This window comes from Vanessa cardui, chromosome 25 (assembly GCF_905220365.1).
Source record: "Vanessa cardui chromosome 25, ilVanCard2.1, whole genome shotgun sequence".
Taxonomy (NCBI): domain Eukaryota; kingdom Metazoa; phylum Arthropoda; class Insecta; order Lepidoptera; family Nymphalidae; genus Vanessa; species Vanessa cardui.
This window is the reverse complement of record NC_061147.1, coordinates 3,300,745-3,323,327: the sequence shown is the minus strand read 5'-3', so window position 1 is coordinate 3,323,327 and position 22,583 is coordinate 3,300,745. Positions and strand designations below refer to the sequence as shown.

Below are 22,583 nucleotides of genomic sequence, written 5' to 3'. Positions count from 1 at the left end.
TATAAAACTGTAGCAATTTTATATGTAACATTTTAATTTCAAAGATCAAACAGATACATTATATTTTGATACATGTATAATTAGGACAGTTGTCAGCTTTTAAACTATTATTATGACATAATTTTAAATATAATAACAGATACAAAGTTTTATTACAGATTAAATAGCGTCTAAAAATTGAAACAAATGTTAGGTGAGAAGTTCACCATAAATCTGAATCTATTTTAATCATTATTTTCATTTCATACTCAAGCAACTAAGAATAAAAAAACTTGTATATGGTTTAAAAAATTCCACCGAGATTTTTGGGTCCGTTACATTAAATTTTAGCATTTGCACATACAATTTTCTCAAGGCTTATCGTCTATATGATGTCTGAATGTATCCATACATACGAGTACATTTGCCAAGTCATACCTATCAAACACAGAACTGAATATGTTGAGTGTTTTATGAGGAAATACAAAGTATGTATTCAATAATATGACAATACTAAAAATATTTCCAATCATATGTCAACATGTGATACAAAGTTATAAAAATATATGTAAACATATACTTATGAAAAAATTAATAATGTGTAAATACAGATATATCACATGTGTAGGTTTGTACTCCGATAAATCTAGCAACATACCTTAGGTAAATAGTTTGTAATCTATTACTCCCATGATAAATTGTATGAATTAAATAATAGATTTTATGGTTATTAATCGGTCAAATTGATTGGTAACTCTGCCAGTAGCATGCTAGTTGTATGCTTTTAATTGATATAATTTTACTTTGGAATCTCAAGATCAACATATATCTTTAATTAAATATTATATAGTACAAAACTTAAAGATATAAAATAGATTATAAAATTTATTTCTCAATATAATTACCTTCCAAGATTTGAACATCATTTTTGGTTAAGAAAATTATTTTCAATCGGAAATTACATAATTACTGAACATAAACAAAGAATATAATAATACTCTCATTGTATCTCATGTGTGTGTGTTGAAAAAAAATCTTTAATTATGCAATAATAATAATAAAGATTTAAACTCATACTATATCAGAGTATATCATCATAGGTACTATAAATTGAGGAAAATTACTATATGCAGATCTGGTCTACACACACCTACATATAGTGAGGTAAACAATAAATACTTGATAGTAATAATTACTAGTCTGATCTCAATAAGCTTAACGCCATCTCTGTTTAATTTTATGCTACTCAATAAAGATACAATTATATCATGTTTGTTATGAGTCATTTACGTTATATAATAAAATATAAATATAGAATGTGTGAAATTATAAAAGAAACTTTTATTGAGATTTAACTACTGTTTTCTTTTGTATTGTAATTAAAAGAAATACTTGTATTACTTGTCTTGCTTACTGATGTCTCTACTCGTTATAGCTTGAAGTATTCATTAAATGAAGTAATATTGAGGTTTAAATTTTTGATATGAAATTTCAGACTTATATTACTGCGTTGCAATAAAAGGAGAATGATTTTTATCAAATGGAATAAAGCCAGGCTCTTGAACCATTTATGAATAAAATAGAAAAGATTTATGACACAGAATGAATAGTTAATTGTAGCCACAAATCCAACATCCATATTACATTTGGCACAAAGCCAAGATATATAAAAATGTTGTCTATGAAGAACCATCAGAGATTAGATGAGAAAATTAACAAAAAAAAAATACCCAAGATGTCTAGTGCAGTTATTAAAATAGGTATATTACTTTGTATACTTTAATTACTCCATTTTTGAATAACATAGCCATATTAAAAATTTATAGCTAACGGAATTGTTGCCGCATTTAAAAATTAAGTATAACTATATTAATGAAACTTATTTGCAGTTTCTTACATAATTTCATGAATTATATATATTTTTATTATTCAAAAAATATTAAATACTGATAAATTACATTTAAATGCAAATATCTGTAAATCCTTTTATATAGAATAAATAGATTATGACTTTTTAGTGCAATCACAGACATTCCAATAAGAAATTAACAATGGTGGCATAACAGACTATTGCTTAATAGTAGTAATTAGCCACTAAATTCTTAACACTATTTTATGATTTGTTTCTAATATCTTAAATTTAAAATCATATTACTTAATTATTTTATCAATTTAACCACTACTTAATAACTTATTTATTAATATTGTGAGGGAGTGGCTTAACTTCATTTGATATTAATAATTCAAAAATGGATTTAATATAAATGATATAACATTATATATATAATTCTTATTTGGATAATCCTTTTGGTCTAAATATTCGAAAGCATTATGTATTACAAGTAAGAAATGTTTCTTTATCAAAGATATGATATGTTATTTATAGAAGACACTGGTAGTATTATATCATAATGTTGTTTAAACAAAAGTAATGAACTTTTATTTAAATGGAGCCTGCTACTTAAAACCTAAGTTATAAATATTTTATTATTATAAGTATGGTTTGTATAACTCTTAAATTATCTATGACTAAATTTATTTTTAATAATTTGTTTATATGAATTTATAATCAAATTGTTCTAGAATTTTTTTTCTCTAGGCTATGTATCAATACTGCCAAGGTTCAAAATATTCTGCCATTATTTGAGGTTTTATAGATATGGATTATATAATTAATGATTACTCTGTTCTGAGTAAGTTAATATTGATATGTCTGGATGAAAAAAGTAGTGCAATTTAATATAATATCATATAATTTCAATTGTTTAATCATGCTAAAATAATATAATAAAACTCAGTTAAATTGTAACACAATGAGTACAATTTTCTCAGTAATATGTACTACATTAACTTTGATTAATGCATTATGATTTGTATTATAAGCAATAATTATATAAGTAATCATTTGCGGTAACATTAGTACTACATATGTCATACTATGATAATTTTTCTTAAAAGGGGGTAATTGGGAAATATTTATTTCATTACAACCTATTGGAATGCAATTCAGTTGAAAGAAGATTGTTAAATCAGTACATAAATTGAATGTGCAATTTGCACATTAATAGGTATGTAATGATTATATAGTTAATTATGAAGTGATTTATTGAAAGTAATGTGTCCCACTAACCTAACCTAACAATTATAGCAGATATTGTATAATATGCACTAATGATACGTTGTCCACGAAGCCGGTTTGTCTAGCTACGTATAATGTTCGAGTATTTATTTTTACCCGTTACGTATGTACAGCTGTCTCGATCGTCTCGCCCGGCCACCAAGGGATAAAGTAATTTTCAATAACCATGCACATTCTCCCTTGAAATAACTATGAATAACTCAACATAACATCCAGTTTTGCTATATTTGGAACACGTTTTCCAGGTCCGTAAGAGAAACCGGCTGCCCTAAATAGAATATCCTATAGCCAACGATAAATTTGAACGGAAAATGTAAATACGAGACGATAACCTACCTTTGTCGTTCCCGGCAGCACGTCACACGTTCACAAAACTATTTTCCAGCGAAAAAAAACACAAAATCCTGCACTTTACACGGCGAGAGTACACAGGGCGTGCAATCACTCAATTCACAGCCGGCAATGAATTACTCACAAATGACTAGTCGAACACTTAAGGTAAACAGAAAATACACAGATTACACTAACTTAAAATCTATGCTTTCCACAAAATACCTAATTTAACAGAAACGAAAAACGCGCCAACTGTCAAACTAAAAAACTACAAGCACCGACGCGCCGCGCTACCGCGCGGTCCGAGTCCGCTTTTCTGACTGGCGAGGCCACCGTGCCATACACGATCCGACTCGAAACCCGTCCGTCCGTCACCACACTCTCGATGACAATCCGGCCGCTACGGCATGCTTTTGTCGCAATTTACTTTTCATTTATATAATAAAACAGCAGCAATTTCCTTATCGCATAATTGACAAAATATTTTACTAACGTTGACGTTATCTATATCTCGGTGCGACAAAATGAGATAACTGCTCTAACGTAAATTCTAGCGATAAAGTAACACGACCACGTTTAAAAGATCACGATGGACTACGAAAAAACTTGTACGCGAGTAGTCATCTGTATCTGTGCGGGATAGACGATTGCCAGACGCGCATGCGTCAGTCGAGCCGCGGGTACGACGTCAGTGAATGACAAACCCTGCGCTTGTATTAGCCGATCGATTTTAAAAGAAATGTGGTATCTTGAGCGGAACAGCGCTGATACCGCTTTTATATTTAGTACGGTAACCGTAAAGTGCACAGCGCATGCGAAAAGCTTGCCGTTTACAATTTTACTTGTACTAAACTAAATGGGTTTGTACTTCGTATAAACAACCTAAGCATATAATTTTGTATAGAAATGGAAACTGTTTAATTATTTAGAGTAGGTTCACAACTAACTAGCTTGCGTGAAGCGTTGCTTTTTTTAGTATTCTTTACATCATTATGTAATTTGTTTTACAATTAATATTTTTAATTAAACTTACCAGAATAATGAAATACCTACATGAAAAAAACCCATACCATACTTAAAGAGTACCTTAAAATAAATACTTATGAACTGAAATTTATTTTATTTCAAACGTGAAGAACTTACTAGGTAATAATGTAGCTTTAACATCGACTTTTAATTTAAGACATTAAACATTAATAAAATAGTATTTAAGAAACAAACATTAAGGTATATTATTATATTTAATAACATATATTTTTATCAAAAATAAAATCCTTAGTAATTTCGTAAGCTACTTTAACTACTTACATTCAATATTTTTTACCGACTTCAAAAAAGGAGGATGTTCTATATTCGACTGTATTTTTTACATTTAATAAACGATGGAATATTACAGGGAATAGATTTATAATATAAGTTATTAAATTACTTTTATTTAAATATTATTTGCATTGAAATTAATAATCAGAATTATTTATTTGCTTATTCATAACGTGTCGGCGGTTGCATACCTCAGAATACAACATTAATATTTATGTATATTTGCGTGTGCTTTAATTAAATACCTACCATTCTAAGGCTCTCTTCATAAATGCTATTGTTATGTATGGATTTTCTAACTACGTCTACGTGAGAAAAATAGATCTTGATTCTGTCTATAAATTGTGAAAAATGGCGTTCGAATACCAATTTAAAATTTCAATTTAAGTATTTGAAATTTTTTATAGGTACGCCATGTAAAAATGCAAAGAAAACTATTAACTTGGTAAGGAATCGTGCAAGACCGTCTGGTATGTATCGCCCACTCATTATACATTCTAGTGCCAAACAACAAGATTTAGTATTGTCCTGTTCCAGTTTTAAGGGTGATTGAACCATTGTATCTACTGGCACAAGGCGCAAAGAACATAAAATCTTTGATCCTTAGTTTGGTGTACCATTTTTGTTGTAATGCATTTTTCTTTATAGCACCAATATCTATCGGACACGAAGACTAAATAAAATCAGGTGGCCCACATAACCATAACTTACGTATTTTATATTCATAAAATAACTTTGATATAGAAAATAATAACCAATTTAGCGTGGTTGTTCTAGTACCTACCAAATACATGTATTCTTTTAACTTAACATTCTTATAACTTTTTCCAGTCATACAAATCTTTAAAAAAGTATTTAATATAATCTTTAACAAAAAGTTTTTCTCGTATGCATATATTGCAATTATCGCAATACTTGCCTTAAAAAGGTATTATCTACATTCACAAAATGTGTTGTACTTAATAACATAATATTAACCGTAATTTTTAAGGACAAATTAAATAATAAAAATGGATAAATTATTTAAGTAAAAGTATTCGAGCTATATTATAATGCCCGTATCTACACGTGTGTCATATTATGTTGTTATTTTTTTGGATTATAAGGGCGAGACTTTACGTACACTTTTTACCTCATAGAAATATTCCATTCCATTTTTCCGAGACGAAAAAATGCACAGAGACGTATACTTCTAAACCTTTTAAACCAAGTCATACTTCAAATGGAGTCCCTTACTTTATATTTGCTACATTTTCTTTTAAGGCATTTCTTTTAGCAGTGAGCGTATTCTTATGTAAGAATAATATGAATTCGTCTTTGTATTTCTGAATGAAAATTTGTTAACAAGATTGTTTTAAATATATTTCTGTGAACTCTAAAATATATTTATGCAATAAGTGAATGATATCAGTTTTTTTTTTAAATATTTTAACTTAGATATGTATCTAAAACTAAGGTGTAAATTATAAAACTAATTTTTTGATTTATAATAATAAGATATCGTGGCCATTTGAATGTATGTAATATTTAATTTACTATAAGGTCCGTATTGTTATTGCATCTGAAATCGCGATAGTATAAACGCGATTGTAGGCGATTTATGTAATTGCTTTTATTTTGAAGTACTGAATCAAATGTATTATATCTATATCTATGTGATTTAAGGATATTAAATGATTATATCATTTAACAGTTAATTGCGTCGATTCTGGCGCATCTACAAATAACATGACTTTTTATGTAAAAAGACAGGAGTATAGGTTAGTTGTTACTTTAATTATTTTGTCATATGCGAGAAAAAGGTGCAACATTAATACGATAACCCAAAAATATAATAAATTTACGTTGTCATATATAATGTTAACGTTATAAAGACAAGTAACTGTTATCGGTTAAACGTACCTATGAAAAGAATTACGACTAGATTATTTAATGTAGGAGAGGACAAAATTAGTTCTATAGGTACCTACTATATTTGTCCTTATGTTTTTAATATTAAAGTTAACTGCTCTTTTCATACATATACAGTTATAAATTTATAAAATGAATATATTTGAGCTCTTATTTTTTAACTAATTGAAGATAAGTTGAAATAGTCAACTCAATAACCTTAATTAATTGTAAGCGCTATTAAGTTTTATATTTTCTCATTTTGATTTTTTTTTTGGTAGGCGTCTATGGAAAACAATATGTGTATAAAAATTCGCCTTAAAATAGCGCATCGGTATGAGCTCCAAATTCTTCACCGTACGAGTAGACGAGGAGGTCTTTGTGCACGAGTGACATTTATGGGCTGTTAAACAGCCTACACACCTGCCTGCAATCGGTGGCAATTTAGCGAGAGTGGTGTTGGGTGTAAAATCGGCGTCTTTTCTACAGACAAAGTTCTACAATCATTTATTCGCGAAAATCCACGACAATGTTGCAGATTGAAATTATACGGACGTCTATAGTGATGGAAACTATCGATGTATTAATATAATTAATTATATCGATAATTTAGAAATTTTTTATACGAATTATTGTCATCAATTTTTATGAATAAATCTTAATATAAAAATAAACCTTACATAATTTTCAGCAAGTTTCTTCGACAATTATCATTACGTTCAGACAAGCTTATGAGACAAATAGTGACTATTAAATATTATTACCTAATACCGATTTTTAAAGTCGGTGACTTATAACAAAACAAATATTTTATATTGATTTGTTAATCTATTCAATAAACGTAAAATAAATGAATTCGGTTCACAATCAACACAGATATCGTTGTACATAATTTAATCGAATTATCTTTAAATTATAAAATATAACTTGCCATTTTATTTGCACGTTAAAACTTGCCATATTTTTTCGGAATCATGTAAGGAATCGAAGGTATAACGCCCACCATCCAAGTCTATTCAGACATTAAAAAGTTATTATGGTATAGAAAGAAATTACACACATGTATGACCCAGAAAATATAATTTTTTTTCATCGTGTAAAAAAAGACAAATTCGTCACCTACTTTTAACTGAACTGTCAAAAATATGACTTTTTAAATGGTAAGAAAAATAATCGTGCAAAATAAAAAAGGGTAAGACTTGAATATATCTGTCATGTAATCTTTGTAAAGATTTTTAATAGCAATGAGAAGTCTTGAGTTCCATGACAAAAATGTAACACATACAAGAACCTATTCTTTAAATACGGAAGCAATATATTAAAATTATCAAGATCCTCAGAGATATATTTTCATAAATATATGAACTTTGTAAAGTGCCTTCTTTCTTATTACAAGTTTTTGCGTAGGTATAATACAAAGTAGATAAGTTATAAAGGAAGGGCAATCTTAAAACATAATAGGTATTACGGGGCTTGGAATTCAATTCTTCGTTTTACGTTATCAGAGCGTATCGGTAAATCCAGAAACTTGATATTCAAACCAATAAACTGGATTTTTTTTACATTCATCCTTCTTGATTATGGCATAGTTATTACAAAATACAGCCTGGAAATATTATATACTAGCGACCCGTCCCGAGTCAATATTGTTTGCACGGGTGCAATACTGATACTAAATATACTACAGAATTTCTTAATTTACGACATGACATTACAAACTTCTAAAATCATCAGTGTTTCTTTACTATATTGTCCATGTATTATTTACAAAAACCTTCCTCTCGAATCACTGTATCTATTTAAAAAAAATCGCATCAAAATTCGTTGCGTAGTTTTAAAGATTTACAAAGGGACATAGGGCCAGAGAAAGCGACTTTGTTTTATACTATGTAGTGATGTAGCTTTTAAAGCTATAGATCTTGACGTATTGGGTTCAAATCCCGAGTCACTCACAAGAAAGTTGCCAGTTTTACTCTTGTAACAGAAAATAAGTAAAATTTAAGTTCTGTGTTCGAATCCGTTCGATTCGAATTTGCTGTCCCATCGAATTATGTGACTGCACTCTTGCACCTGCGCTGCCGGTTAGTCTCTCTTGAGAATAACTTTACCGGTCGAATTTGGTCAGGAAGTCTGTGGTTTGGAGAGGTTGAGCATCATATAGATTACTAGCGACCACATATTTTTTACTTGATATGTATCGTTACATTGTGTCCAAATAACATAACAACAACAAATTTCATCCAAATCCGTTAAGTCGTTTTTTCGTGAAAGAGTCATCCTCACAAACTTTCGCATTTAAAATATTAGTAGGATAAAATATGTCCAAGTACGAGTAGGATTCGCATATGAATACTGTATGTCTACCAAAAACGGTTCATGAGGTAGTCCGGCTACAGACGGACAGACAAACGGACAACTACTTAGTAGAAGTATATAAATTCACCCAATGATAGTTCATTGGGTGAATTTATATATACATACATATTTTGAATTTGTAAATGCAATCAATATGATATTCAGTAAGCGCAACTAAATTCAACACCCAAAAATCCTTGTCGCTTGTAAATCGCGATACTTTAGAATAATAAATACATAATGATTATGTAATACACACGATGCCACGTGATCTTCACGCTTGGCATTTATTCAAACAAGAATCGACATAAAGCTTTAATCCACCAATTGAGCTAAGATCTTATAAAACAATAAAATTAAATATTATTATTGATTTTCGTGGAACTCCAAAAAGTAAAGAATTTATTGATTTAATTATGATAGATAATATGTCCAATTAAGTAACATTATGTTATTCAAATGAAATTAATTAGACACTAACGTCATTCAAAATGAATAAAGCATTGTTAATGGATTTATTGACAAACGATGTAACAATTCTATTAATGGTTAGTCATTAGAGTATGAAAGTCTACATGAAAAGTTTACGTACCATTAGATAGCAAAATAATTATTTGTTGACCTTAGTTTTATTCATGGAATTTTTGTATTATTATTTAAAAAGGCAGTTACATTGGCAAATGTTCCCTGGGATAGTCATTTTCATCATTATTATATCATTTCATAGTATAAAGCAAAGTCGCTTACCGTTACCAGTGTCTGTCCTATGTATGCTTAGATCTTTCAAATTACGCAACTGGTTTTGATGCAGAAAAGGGTTTGTATAAAATATGTACATGGATTGATGGATTACGCTTGTATAAGATACATAAATCGATCCTGTACGTATATTAATCTTTAATATCGTCACTGAGATATGTTTAGGCATGGGCAAACTATTTAAAATCTATATATAGCATTAGTAAAGCACTAAATAGCATCCAATACGCTAAGGTGGATTACAGTCCTAAAAACATAAATCCCTTTGCACACTAGTCACGTAATTAGCACTGTATTTTTATCACACTCAAAATTAAATTAAATACTAGTAAAAATGCGCCTCTTAAATAAAAATGACGTGATCCAAACAACTTAAGTGAGATCAAGACATAATTATATTGAACACCGAAATATATTCTTTATTCATATTGTTATAAAGCTGTTTTTATCGTATAAGATAACCAGCGTCGATGTTGAAATATGTTGATGTTCGTACAGTTGTCGCATAATCTATTAACGACGGGCCTTGAAGCGATTAGTGATCAAACATCACTATCTAAGCGTTGTTTCAGGTAATACTGTGTTTAAGGATGGCATTAAATAAAATTATGTCAAAACGTAAGAATTAATGTTATATAATAATGTAAGTTTGTGTATTTGCGTAGGTCAATTTGATCGTTATAAAGTTATGAAATATAATAACAAGTCAATTATGTTAAGTTATAATTTTTTCCTCGTATTGTTGATCATAGCGGAAAACCTTTAGTTGCTGAGATGAGGGCGTATCTTACCGTGTCGCAATTTACGATTGAGTCATTAAATAGCTCATTGTTTTTCTTTATTTACATCCTGAAAGCACGGTGGGTTTAGAGGCCGATTACTCTAACACCTCGTCTCATTGCCTCCACTGGTGACAGGAGGGCTGGTTCGTTTTTTGCGCAGAGGATCGGAATTGCGATTCAATGGGGAAATGCTTGCCAGCATTCCACGCGGTCAGGATTTGTACAGTAACTAGTTTTAGTTCATATTTGTATATATTTGAGCATTTAATGTTATTAATAGTCCGATACTTCTCGGTTCCTTCAGCGTTACGATATTTCTTTAAACTAGGTTCATGAATAGTATTTTCTTAAAATCGGCGGCTTGGGTGTGCCCATGCCGTTGCTGGCGCTTATGAGCAAAGGTTACTACTGACATCATGAGGCTCGTTTGCTCTTTTACCGCGATAGGCATACATTGATTATTATATTAACTAATACATCGTACAACTGATCTGGTCTCATTTTTGATGAGATAGTTCGTATTGCATCTATCGCTGCTTCAACGCAATTTAGTGGATACCTTGGCAGACTTTTAACCGATATACATATGTCAATTTCCTCTCGATTACATGAAAATTCAGATGTGTTTGTCTAAGTTTGAATCAGCGATTAATGTTTAAGATTTACATATATGACCAGTAAACTGAGACCAAGTGAAGTATATTGTATTACAAGTATGAAAATAAATCGAAAACTATTTCGTAGGTAAACAAAAGCACAAGAAGACGCATATCAAATTAACAATACTTCAAAGAATACTAAAAATATCACAATCAAGCCGTAATTTGTCAATGTCAAAGATTTTTGTTATGAAAGTTGCTTTACTAATTTTTTTTTTTAATTTGTGTTCGTAAATAAAAAACAATGACAGCCCTATTCATCGAATACCTTGCGGAGATAGTGACGTGCGTCAGTGCTTATCGCAATGAAATTAAATTACAGCAGCGTAGATCTAATCAAGTGTCATTGTACAATCGTTGCATGACACTGAAAGATATTCGTCCAAATAACCTCGCTTTATTGAAAATTGAAAATAAAACTGTAACACGCCCAATTTGGATCGAATTTCTAACTTAGTTTGGTATCGATTCTATCTAAAAAATGTGCGTATTTTTAATACAGACACGTGTATGTGCATGTTTGTAAGAAATGTTTGAGACCAAATAACCAAAATCATATATATTTCATAAATAAACAATAATAAATATGAGACAACATCACATACATTACTCTGATCCCAATGTAAGTTGCTAAAGCACTTGTGTTATGGAAAATCAGAAGTAACGAAGGTACCACAAACACCCAGACCCAGGATAACATAGAAAACTAATGATAATATACATTGACTCGGCCGGGAATCGAACCCGGGACCTCGGAGTGGCGTACCCATGAAAACCATGGAGGTCGTCGAATAAGGAACACGTGATTAAATTTTCGTGGTGAAATTTTATCACCTTGAAAGATTGCTGTCATAGCGGCCATTATTAGCAGAGAGTCAGCTGTTTACGTGATATTATAGCGCAAAACTCTGCACTTTCTAGCTAATGACTTTTATGGTGACCAGATAGGTCCTTATTATCTGCAGGACCGACTAGCAACTAAATGTTCGGACAGATAAATTACACCATTATAATTCTATGTAATATTACTTCTTGAAATTGAAATAGTTAGTTTTGATATTTACAAGCTATAGAGGGCTTATTTTTACTTCCAGAAACATTAAAAAGTTATAATTCTCAAGTACAACATAAAAACCTTGTGTATTTACAAAGTTGCAATTGAATAAAATACTTCGTCTACAGAAACCTCTTCCTAAAAATAAGCCTGCAACATACATTTTCCACAGGAAATGCATACTTTAATAATCGTTATAAAATGTAACATAATTTTGTTATATACTTATAATGATAAAGTTTTATTGAGCATAAAATTTGGTCATGAAAAGAAAAAATAATAAGTTTAAATACGTACAGTTCGTTTAAAACTATCTATTAATTTCTAATCGTAAAATTTAATTAGTGATATTTCTGAACTGTGCACAGAGTCGGATTAAAAGTTCTAGAGGCCCTGGGGCCACAAAGCAGTGGAGGCCCTAGACCAACAGGAGCGTGGAGACACCAATAATTATATTATGGATTATTAAACGTTTTTATTTCAATCAGTAAGCTATGATTTATTTATTGGTATCGGTAACTCTTAACACATTACGTCGTAAGACGTAATAATAATATAATTTGACTGTATCTCGGTATTTGTTAACTCGCTGAAAAGTGTGGCCCCCACTCATGTGGAGGCCCCAGGGCAGTTGCCCCGGTTGCCCTCCCTTAAATACGGCCCTGACTGTGCACTTAATATTTACCAAAGTAGGAGACAGGAACTCAAAAATATAAGTTCACACAGGTGTCACAGTACGGATGCAAGTGGTCTTCCTCTTTTGTGGAAGAACAAATTCCACAGCATTGCAGTAGAACGGCTTGATTCCATTAAGCATGATATTCATTTGACCAATCAGTTCCTTACGCTGTTTTTATTCCCACAGAGCGTTAGATGAATTAAAAACAAATTAATAATGTTAAAACTCAGTGATAATAAACCAGCTTTAACACATGATTCTGGATGTTTCTTAATACTAATAAGTTCGAAAACACCTAAGCGATTTTCTGTAAACGTTGTTGTATATGTATGTATGTGTATTTATACCGATTGGTGATATTATATGTAAGTTTATTTCATTGGAATTCATATTGATTTATCTGTGTCAATAGATCAATAATCGTTTAGTATATTATTCGATTCATTTATAATAACATAACTAATTATTCGTGAATACCTAAGTATTGTACGCCTACGAAAGTATAGCACTAGCTACAGTTGTAAGCAATACCGTACGGTACCACAATACTGAAGCTGGTTCCCCTGATAGTAGTAGTAGACATACCGTGTATTTTATTAAGCGGTTTCATAAAAAAGTTCATCACATCACCGCAATTATTTCTGAGCAAAACAGATATTATATAGAAATTTAGTATCTATAGTTATAGATAGACCATGTATCTAACTAACTATCTGAGACATGTTATCTATACTTTTTACTAATATTATAAACGTGAAAGTAACTCTGTCAGTCTGTCGCTTATTCACGACCAAACCAATGAAGGGGATTTAATGAAATTTGGTATGAAGACAACTTGAAGTCCAAGGAAGGATACAGACTAACACATGACAACAACAACAACAGCCTGTAAATTCCCACTGCTGGGCTAAATGTCTCCTCTCCCTTTGAGGAGAAGGTTTGAAAAATATTCCACCACGCTGTTCCATTGCGGGTCGGTGGAATAAACATGTGGCCTCCTTACGATGTTTTCCTTCACCGCTGAGCACGAGATGAATTATAAAGACAAATTAAGCACGTGAATCAGCGGTGCTTGCCTGGGTTTGAACCCGCAATCATCGGTTAAGATGCACGTGTTCTAAAACGCTAGTGAACACTAGTGTTCTAATAAACATAAAAGTGCTGGTTACTAAGTATTTTAAATTATCGTAAAATTATATTGTAGTATATAAATGTACACATGAGAATGGACAGCAGAAACGATATAGCCACTGAATGAATTAAAGTCACTATTTTAAGCTGAGCCTTGAATCGTGATAGACTAACGAGTCTAATTAATAATTGTGATAAATATAGCTGCTGAACAAAAAATATGCGTACACACTAACTTTGCCCTTGCCTTCTTCGACGTGGAATTCCATTTTTGTCTATAATAGTATATACGTTTGTAGGTAGGTATATCATATAATAGAATAAAACAGTTAAGTACAGCTTTTTCGTCTGGTTTGGTTTGAAAATATTTAACAAAATTTCCTGCTTCAATCTGATTGTTATAATTATAAAATTAGGTTCAGAAGTTTCGGAGTTTTATTGATTAAAAACAAACAATTCTTTTCTCTTCATGGTATTATAGTATTCGTAGAGTATGTGCGAATATCATTGGTTTCGATAATAATTTATAATAACTAGTGATCACCAGTAGTTGAGATTCGAATATAATTCATTACTAATAATATACTAGATGCGTTTATTTGAAAGCCTACGAAAAATGAGATTGAATATCACGATACCTTGTTTCTATTTGTATATTGCTTCATTTATTATATGTACTTATATCAGGTATTGACATAATCATTTATATAAAAAATATAATCTGTGAAAATGTAAATTATTAAAAGGCCAATTTAAACGTCACATGTATTACACAATAATATTTCTTCACGAATTGGACACAAAATAAAGGATGGAAAAATAATCTTATTCGTGGCTGGTAAAAATATTAAAGTTATAGATTATATATTTCAGTAGCAAACGGTAGCTATTAATTTTTCTTATGCAGGGATCATGTTTGTCAATCAAAAACCAATTATTTATTTCTATTGTCTTAATTATGCTACGTGAAGGGTCGTAATTATATGATTAACAGGTTCACTGACCAATTGTGAGCAAGGCACTGTCACGCTCCCCTGCATTATAATCTATTATTATATTCCCTTAGGTTTTTGTTCAATGTTTGTTAAAATTGTGAAAATAGAACTGCATCATTTTAATTAATCATTTTGAATTTATCGTCATAAAACAAAAGCTGAATTGTTTAAAAAAATCACAAAGCATGACCTCAAATCTAAAAATATTTGAACGACAAACTCTAAAATTAAAAAAAATGTTTAAATATTTCAGAAACAATATTGATGTCTTATATAACACACTTCTATCAGCATTCGTAATCATAACTGATAAAATACGAGCATTTTATCAATAATTAGTTTTCATTGATTTTTTACAGGATATATAAATTTGATTGTACATGATGATTACGTGTAAACATATTTTATTAATGAAAAATGTAATAAAAGTAATGTTTTATAGGCTTCTTTTAGACGCGGCGTTTACTTAGCATCTCGTAAAATGACTAGCCATAAGCGTTTGTAGAGCCTGTTATTGAATGAAATAAATAATATAGTAAAATTAAGAAGTTTAATGTAGAATCTAAAGTGTAGAGCAGAAACTATAAAATTCAACCAATCAATAAAAATATTATTTATAAAAATTACAACCAATTAATAAAAAGTACGAGATTAAAAGTCATTGGATACTTCTAGTTTATTTTTTAAACATACTATAACTGTATAATATGTATGTATGTACATACGTTAAAAATCTTGATATAGGCATGCATATAATATTCATTTCGTTCCGAAAAAATAAAAAAACGTAAGTATATTTGTTTATTTAGAATAATGAGGTACTAAGAAGAATTCTAAGCTATAATGTACCTCAGTATCTGTATCTGTGTATTGAGCGTAATTAAACTTCCAAGGGTGTGTATAGTGAACGAAGTCGCCTCGATTCAAAATAGACTTTGAAACAATGCACAGACTAAACACAGAAGTCGATCTGTCTGTCTGTTTAATATATATTAACTGTTCACAGGCGTTGTGCGTTTTGTAACGGATTTAGATGACATTGGACTATTACGACTCGATTTGATAGTGCCGAGCAATTTTTATTGTTACTTATAAAACTAACCGCGTCAAATTAATTTATTGCCACTATTAATACACAAAGAAGCAAATTTAGATATAGATTAATTTATCGTTAGGGAAACTATAAAAAAAATGTATTATAACTTTTCTATATCGTTTTGCAATCACTGTTTGCTTTATATATATATAATATCATTTTATTTTTTATCTGTGGCAATATGTTTATTACTATAATTACTGCAAATAACTTTTACGAATAAATTGTTTGTCTTCCTAATCGTAGGAAAATAATCAACCGTCTGCAAACGGGGTTTTTCAGAGGTATTTTTTTTATGAGATAAGTGGCAACCGAGCAGGAGGCTCGCCTGATGGAAAGTGACTACCACCGCCCATGGACATCTGCAACACCACTCACCAGGGGGCTTGCAGGTGCGTTGCCGGCCTTTAAGAAAGGTCTGGTGCGTCACCCATGATCCAAAAGTATCATGAACGTAACAAACGGGTTTTTGCACTGGATTAACACGAGCTATGTTACTTATGATGTAAGCTTCTTCGATTGTGGTTAATATTTAGAAACTTTGCTATTTTTTATTATAATTAATTGTATTGAATTTTTGATACTACAATTTTATATCGATAATTAGTTTACAGATTATTAAAACATACAATATACCGTTGTATTGAGTAAAGAAATGAGCGTGAGTCCAGTAATAAAATACGTATTACATGTATGTAAATATAAAACATAAACATATTAAAGTCTATGTGTTATATTTTTATCGTTATTTTTATATAAAATTACGGTTTTACGTTATAACGAATCTAACTAACGCAATATATATTTTTTTAATGTTTTCATGCGAGATTCAATGCAGCCAACATAAAGGACGTATATAATTGCTGAGTTTGAAAGAAATATTTCCGAATGGAAACGTAAAATTAAGCCTTTGGATAAAACAGCGTATGATGTACTCATTCTTTCTCTTATTTACGTTAAGATTTCAAAAGAAAATATGGGTTTTCTGCTGAGTTAATAAAGTGTGTTATGTTTTTTTTTTATTTTGATTAAGACACAGCATATAAGTATTCATAATAGATTCGTCGTTGATAATGTCGTTACAAAATAAATTGGGTTATCAAATTAAATCTCAAGAAATATTTACTGTGGATCGTGAATTAACAACTTTTGATCTCCGTAAAATATCAATATCTTTAATCTAAAATGTGCTTTAGCTAAGAAGAAAAATATGGAGCAACATTTGATGCAATTTTAAAATGTGTATGTAAGTTGTAACTTGTAACAATAAGTTCGACTATAAGTGTTTTCCTAAGACAGTTTTTTTCTGTTATTTGTGTGGTAGTAGTATTTTCAGACTGCCACATTATAATTCGAAATAAATTATTAAAACATAATTATAGAATTATACTTCATTGCTAGGGGCGCTGATAGTATAATTTTCTGTAGAAATATATATTTACCATGAAAAGAAAACCGAAAGTGAAATTATGAACAAAACATACGCACATGCATTTCACATATTATGATGTAATATCAGACATCTCTTGGTCATAAGCAATATTAATATTCCTTTTAGAAAACGGCTAATTCTAGCAACGCACAGGCTTCCCCTGTTTACTGTTACACACTTCCGCCTCTTTTCAAGAAGTCACTCCCACGTATTGCAGGAAAGACGAAGGAAAGCCTTACACATCAGATACCTACTTTCTATTTCAATATTAAATACTTACTTCAGCTGCAGTAATTTTATTTGCGTGACTTGAGAACCGACAAAATAAGGACTATAAGAATTATTAACTTTTTTAATATATGTTCTTTTTTAATATATTTTCGATATATGTTTATAGATTAATGTAAAGATTTATATTATTATTTTAATCTGCGTCATTCATTTTGCACCATTCAATTCTTAGAGATAAGATAATAAGAACACGGCCATATTATTTAATACTCTATACATTTAAAAGGATATAAACTTTTAAAACAGTTTTTTTATTTTTATTTTTTAGCTCCACGGACTTTTTTTTTTTTGTGTATCTTGTCTATTTGTATATTTTTTATTTTAGTTTGCCTGCATATGTTATAGTTTTTACCGCATAGATGTTTCTTTAGATCAGTGATTCCCAAAGTGGTCCAGGTGGACTGACAGGAGTCCACGGGAGACATGATGGAGGTCTACGTAGGCGTGAATAAAAATGGGGGTCCATAAGGAGTTAATAGGGGTCCACGAAAATTTATCTGCTTTTGATAGTAAAGAGCAAAATTGTAAGCATACATATATTATCTTATTAATTTTTTCTTGTAATTCTATTCTTTTAATAAGTAAAGTGTTAGAAAATGTACTATTTTTCGTTTCTTTTTTTTTTCTATCAGAATATAGGGACAAAACTTAGAAGCGACACAATTTTTATTTTTTGGCGACTTTAAGAATGTTGTAGAAATGTAGCAGCAGCATCGAAACTAATAAAATTTTGAAAGTGGTCCACAAGAAAAATAAGTTTAGGTTAGGAACTACTGATTTAGACCTACTATGAAGAAAATGCTAACCAATAAAATAAATTTAAAATAATTTTAATCATTCCGTAGTTTGAATTTTTGTTTGTGGATCGATAAACAAACTATTTTAAAACTAAATAATGAATATATTTCGTAATTTATACTCTGTGGAAACATATTTTCATAACAATTTTCCATGAACCACTATCAACGAAAACTATATCTTGTTTATCTTTACATGTAACACTCCAACGAATTTTCGGACGAAATATTGAAAATAATCTTGTAATAATGTTCGGAGGCATTTGCGTCAATTTCAAGAAAGAAAAAAAAAAGTATTAAATCGATCGATAATAATAGTAATCCAGGATCAGTTGATAACTTATGCAGTGTTCTGACGCATTCGATCGGTTTTGACGCACTTCTTCGACTTTGATAATTTTGATAAGCATTTCAGTAGTGCCGCATTGTCGTTACACTTAAAATTAGCGACTTGTTTAGATATGAGATAAGAAACGTATTTATATTATCTGTACGAGGTGTTGGTGCTGTATCGCTGTTATTTTGAATGAGAGGTTTCCGAACTGCAGGGAAACTTATTTTGAAATGTGATTTGAAAATAGAACGTAACGAATTCTGCTCGGGTTTCAATTATTCGAAGCATTAACAAATACTTTTATAATCTATTTAATTTAAAAATAATTTCGTCTTTATAATCTGTTTAATAAATATTAATATATTTGATGTGTATGAATGAAAAGGTTACCGTTATGAAACTTAGTATGTCTTTAAACGTTATTCGTTTATAATTTAATAATTTATTACTTTTAATGATAACTAGAGTAATTACTTTCGAAAACTTTTTTCGAAACAATCGGAAGTATGATTGTAGGTTTTATTTATAAAGATACAATATTTTATAACAAGTTAACTATGGAAAAAATATAAGTGAAGGCGCGATTTTGAATGATTTTTTTGTATGGTTATGATTAAAAATATTTTTAAATGATATTCCACATCGACCAACGACTATTTATAATTAAATAAATTATACCTATCCTTATACAATATGTTTGCAGTTAAATATTTAAAAAGATAAATATATTTTTATAATTCTATTTTTGAATCCAAATATTTGCCATATTTAAAAATATTTTTTAATAATATTCCGAATGTACGTTTCGCAAATGTATATTTTAATTAATATTTTTTATTACGTAAATTTATAAGGACAAAAAATAATCATTTATTTTTGTACAAGTTATTTCATATAGGCTGTTACTTGTTGCTACTTGACTGTTTATTATTTAACAATGTTTATGTGTAAAACATATTTATAAATTTTAAAGACATAAAGAAATGAATTAATAGAAGATTTCATTTGTATATCTCGATCGAAGCCGTTGAGTTTGAAAGCTACTTACCTACATAGTAACCTTGCTCTGTTGTTTTCTTTCACGGAGTACGTTAATATTATTCCATCGTAAGTGTGGAATACACTCTCATCCGTCTGTCATTGTACGCATTTGTTTTACAGTCGATCTGAAAGCCGATCAACACAGTTCTGACTCAGCCTTTAATCAACGATAGCCAGCATACGTATTGTGTTGATTGTAGAACATTACTGACTAATAAGAAAATGAAGTGAGGGAATTTGTTGGAAGAATTGTTTAGTATTTAAGATTTTTGATAAGTTATTGACCTTAATGTGGATAATATTATCAATGTGAACGTAAATCTGTCTGCCTGTCTGTCTTTCACGACCAAACCGCTGAACCGAATTTGATGAAATTAGGTATGAAGCAAATGGAAATCCAAGGAAGGGCAAGGCTACATCTTTGCCTAACACGTGAAAACCGACGCCTGAAACAAAGTCTAAAGGCAACAACTAGATGTGAATAAGCTCGAGTTGAAATATCGAATACTAAAGTTGTATGTACTCCTTTATGTTGATACTAGTTAAAACTTTGACATATCAATTCTAAATTTAATAATACTTTTTTGGAAATGTGTCTGAGTTCTTATGAACGCATGTATATAGCATCAGCATTCGGATACTTTTACCCATCGTATTAATTGAATGTTAAGAATTTATAATACATGATTAACAATTATTTATTATCTATGGAAAATTGTTTAGGTTAAACTCATTAATGTTACAGTCATTAAACGAATCTCTAGTAAATATTAAGCTCATTGTCAATATTACAATCGTGTTTAAATGTGATTAGTATCATAATTACGTACGTAATACGTACGAGAAGTAATTTAATAAACATCAAACTCTATATCGACTCTTTCAACGTGTTCCTTTTATTTTTTTAATGTTAGCAGTTATAGCGTGAAATGGAATATATCTTGATCTATTCCATAGACAATATTTAGTACATGCTATATTAAAAAAAAACATATTAAAAATAACTTTATAATCATGAAACGAATTAACTTAAATACCTAGAAACTTGTACACGTACTTACTTAATGAGTCTGTTACGTTTTCTCGTCAATATATTTGTAATATTATATAAGTACTTAATAAATCCATCGAGAAAAGTGTATTGTAATATAAAATAAATCGCTTTCAAGTAAAATGTGCAAAGACTTTTATTACTATGTACCATCTACTTTATATAAATTATTGTATTTGTCGATGGTTAAAGTTGAAAGCAACCTCAGTCCTCAGCGGCCCGGCGACGGTGACGTCATCACAGGCGCGCGCATCTGATCGATCCTACTCGCACTTTCTATCGCTGTAGCGCTGATACGTAAAAGCTAACCAAAACCCTCCAACACTTGAAGCGCTGTATAGAAAATTTTCGACAAAAGCGGTATTTTCAAATTAAAGGAAATCAATATTTTAATTCCGACTGTATCCTTAACGCCATTAGGTCTAAAATTATTTGTTTTTCTCATGCGTAGCGCTATTTCAAACGATTACGCTTACGAATTACAAACGATGTATAATTTACTAGAGTGATGTAATTAATGAACTTGCGGTGGATTTGAGTGAAAAATAAATATGACCACCATAATAGACTACCATAATAGTTACAAAATCTATCTGATTGGTTATTTAAAAATAGATTATTAAAAGTAAGTATATTGAACATCATCACTACGTATAGTTTTAAGCAAAAATTATACAAAAAAAAAAATACAGACGAATTGATAGCCTCCTCCTTTTTGAAATTGGTTGAAAATGGCGAATTTGAAAGTAATAGCAGACAAATATTTAGATTTAACGGGTTGAGTTAGTCTTTGCAGTTGAAGAGATTATTGAATTTTCAACTGATTTAAAAAATCATCAAATCATCAATCAAGCAATAAATATATATTTACGTTTTTTAAATATCGACATAATTTTATAAATTATTAACATATAAATTTAATGTTTACGAAAAACATATTTGTGTAAATAAAAACCAGCAATAAATTAATGTTTACATTTAGGATTTCATATATATATTTAATTAGTAGCTTAATTCGCTGTCAGAACTCATGTTACGGCAAAATATTTTCGCGCTTTCCGAAAATTCAATATGGCGGACAAGACGATGAACCTCGTGTTAATTAGGTTAGAAAATTTTATGAATATTTTATATACCCACAAAAGTAATAAAATTGCATAGCATTTTTTATATCATAATTATTATTTTGTTGAAATACTCCTGGACAGAATTTAATTATATTTTTTCTTTCTTTTTATGTTTTTTCATTGAATTATTTTATATCCTAATCGTATTAATCGAATTCTTATTATATATTTTGATGATAATTATTAATTCAGATTTTATTATCTAAAAATCTCTATGAAAAAAAGGATTTGACGATTCATGAAATTTGTGTTTCTATAGATTTTTAACCATATGAAACCTTGTTAGTGAAATAAAATGGCGGCTAGCGTTTTTCATTTTGACACTTACTTGAAATTGTA

At 29.8% G+C, this 22,583-nt stretch overlaps 1 protein-coding gene across 9 annotated transcripts in view; it reads right to left on the bottom strand.

The window, feature by feature from the left end:
- LOC124540554 (plasma membrane calcium-transporting ATPase 3) overlaps positions 1-22,583 on the bottom strand; it is a 128,859-nt gene that overhangs the window by 93,951 nt on the left and 12,325 nt on the right. For 4 of the 9 annotated variants that reach the window (XM_047118225.1, XM_047118222.1, XM_047118226.1 and 1 more), the window contains exon 1: positions 3,455-3,860. The exons of 1 other annotated variant lie outside the window; for it this stretch is intronic. The gene's annotated coding sequence lies outside the window, so the exon portion shown is untranslated. Of the gene's footprint in view, positions 1-3,454; positions 3,862-22,583 lie in introns of those variants that run through there. 4 more of the 9 variants (XM_047118219.1, XM_047118223.1, XM_047118229.1 and 1 more) reach the window with 2 other exon arrangements.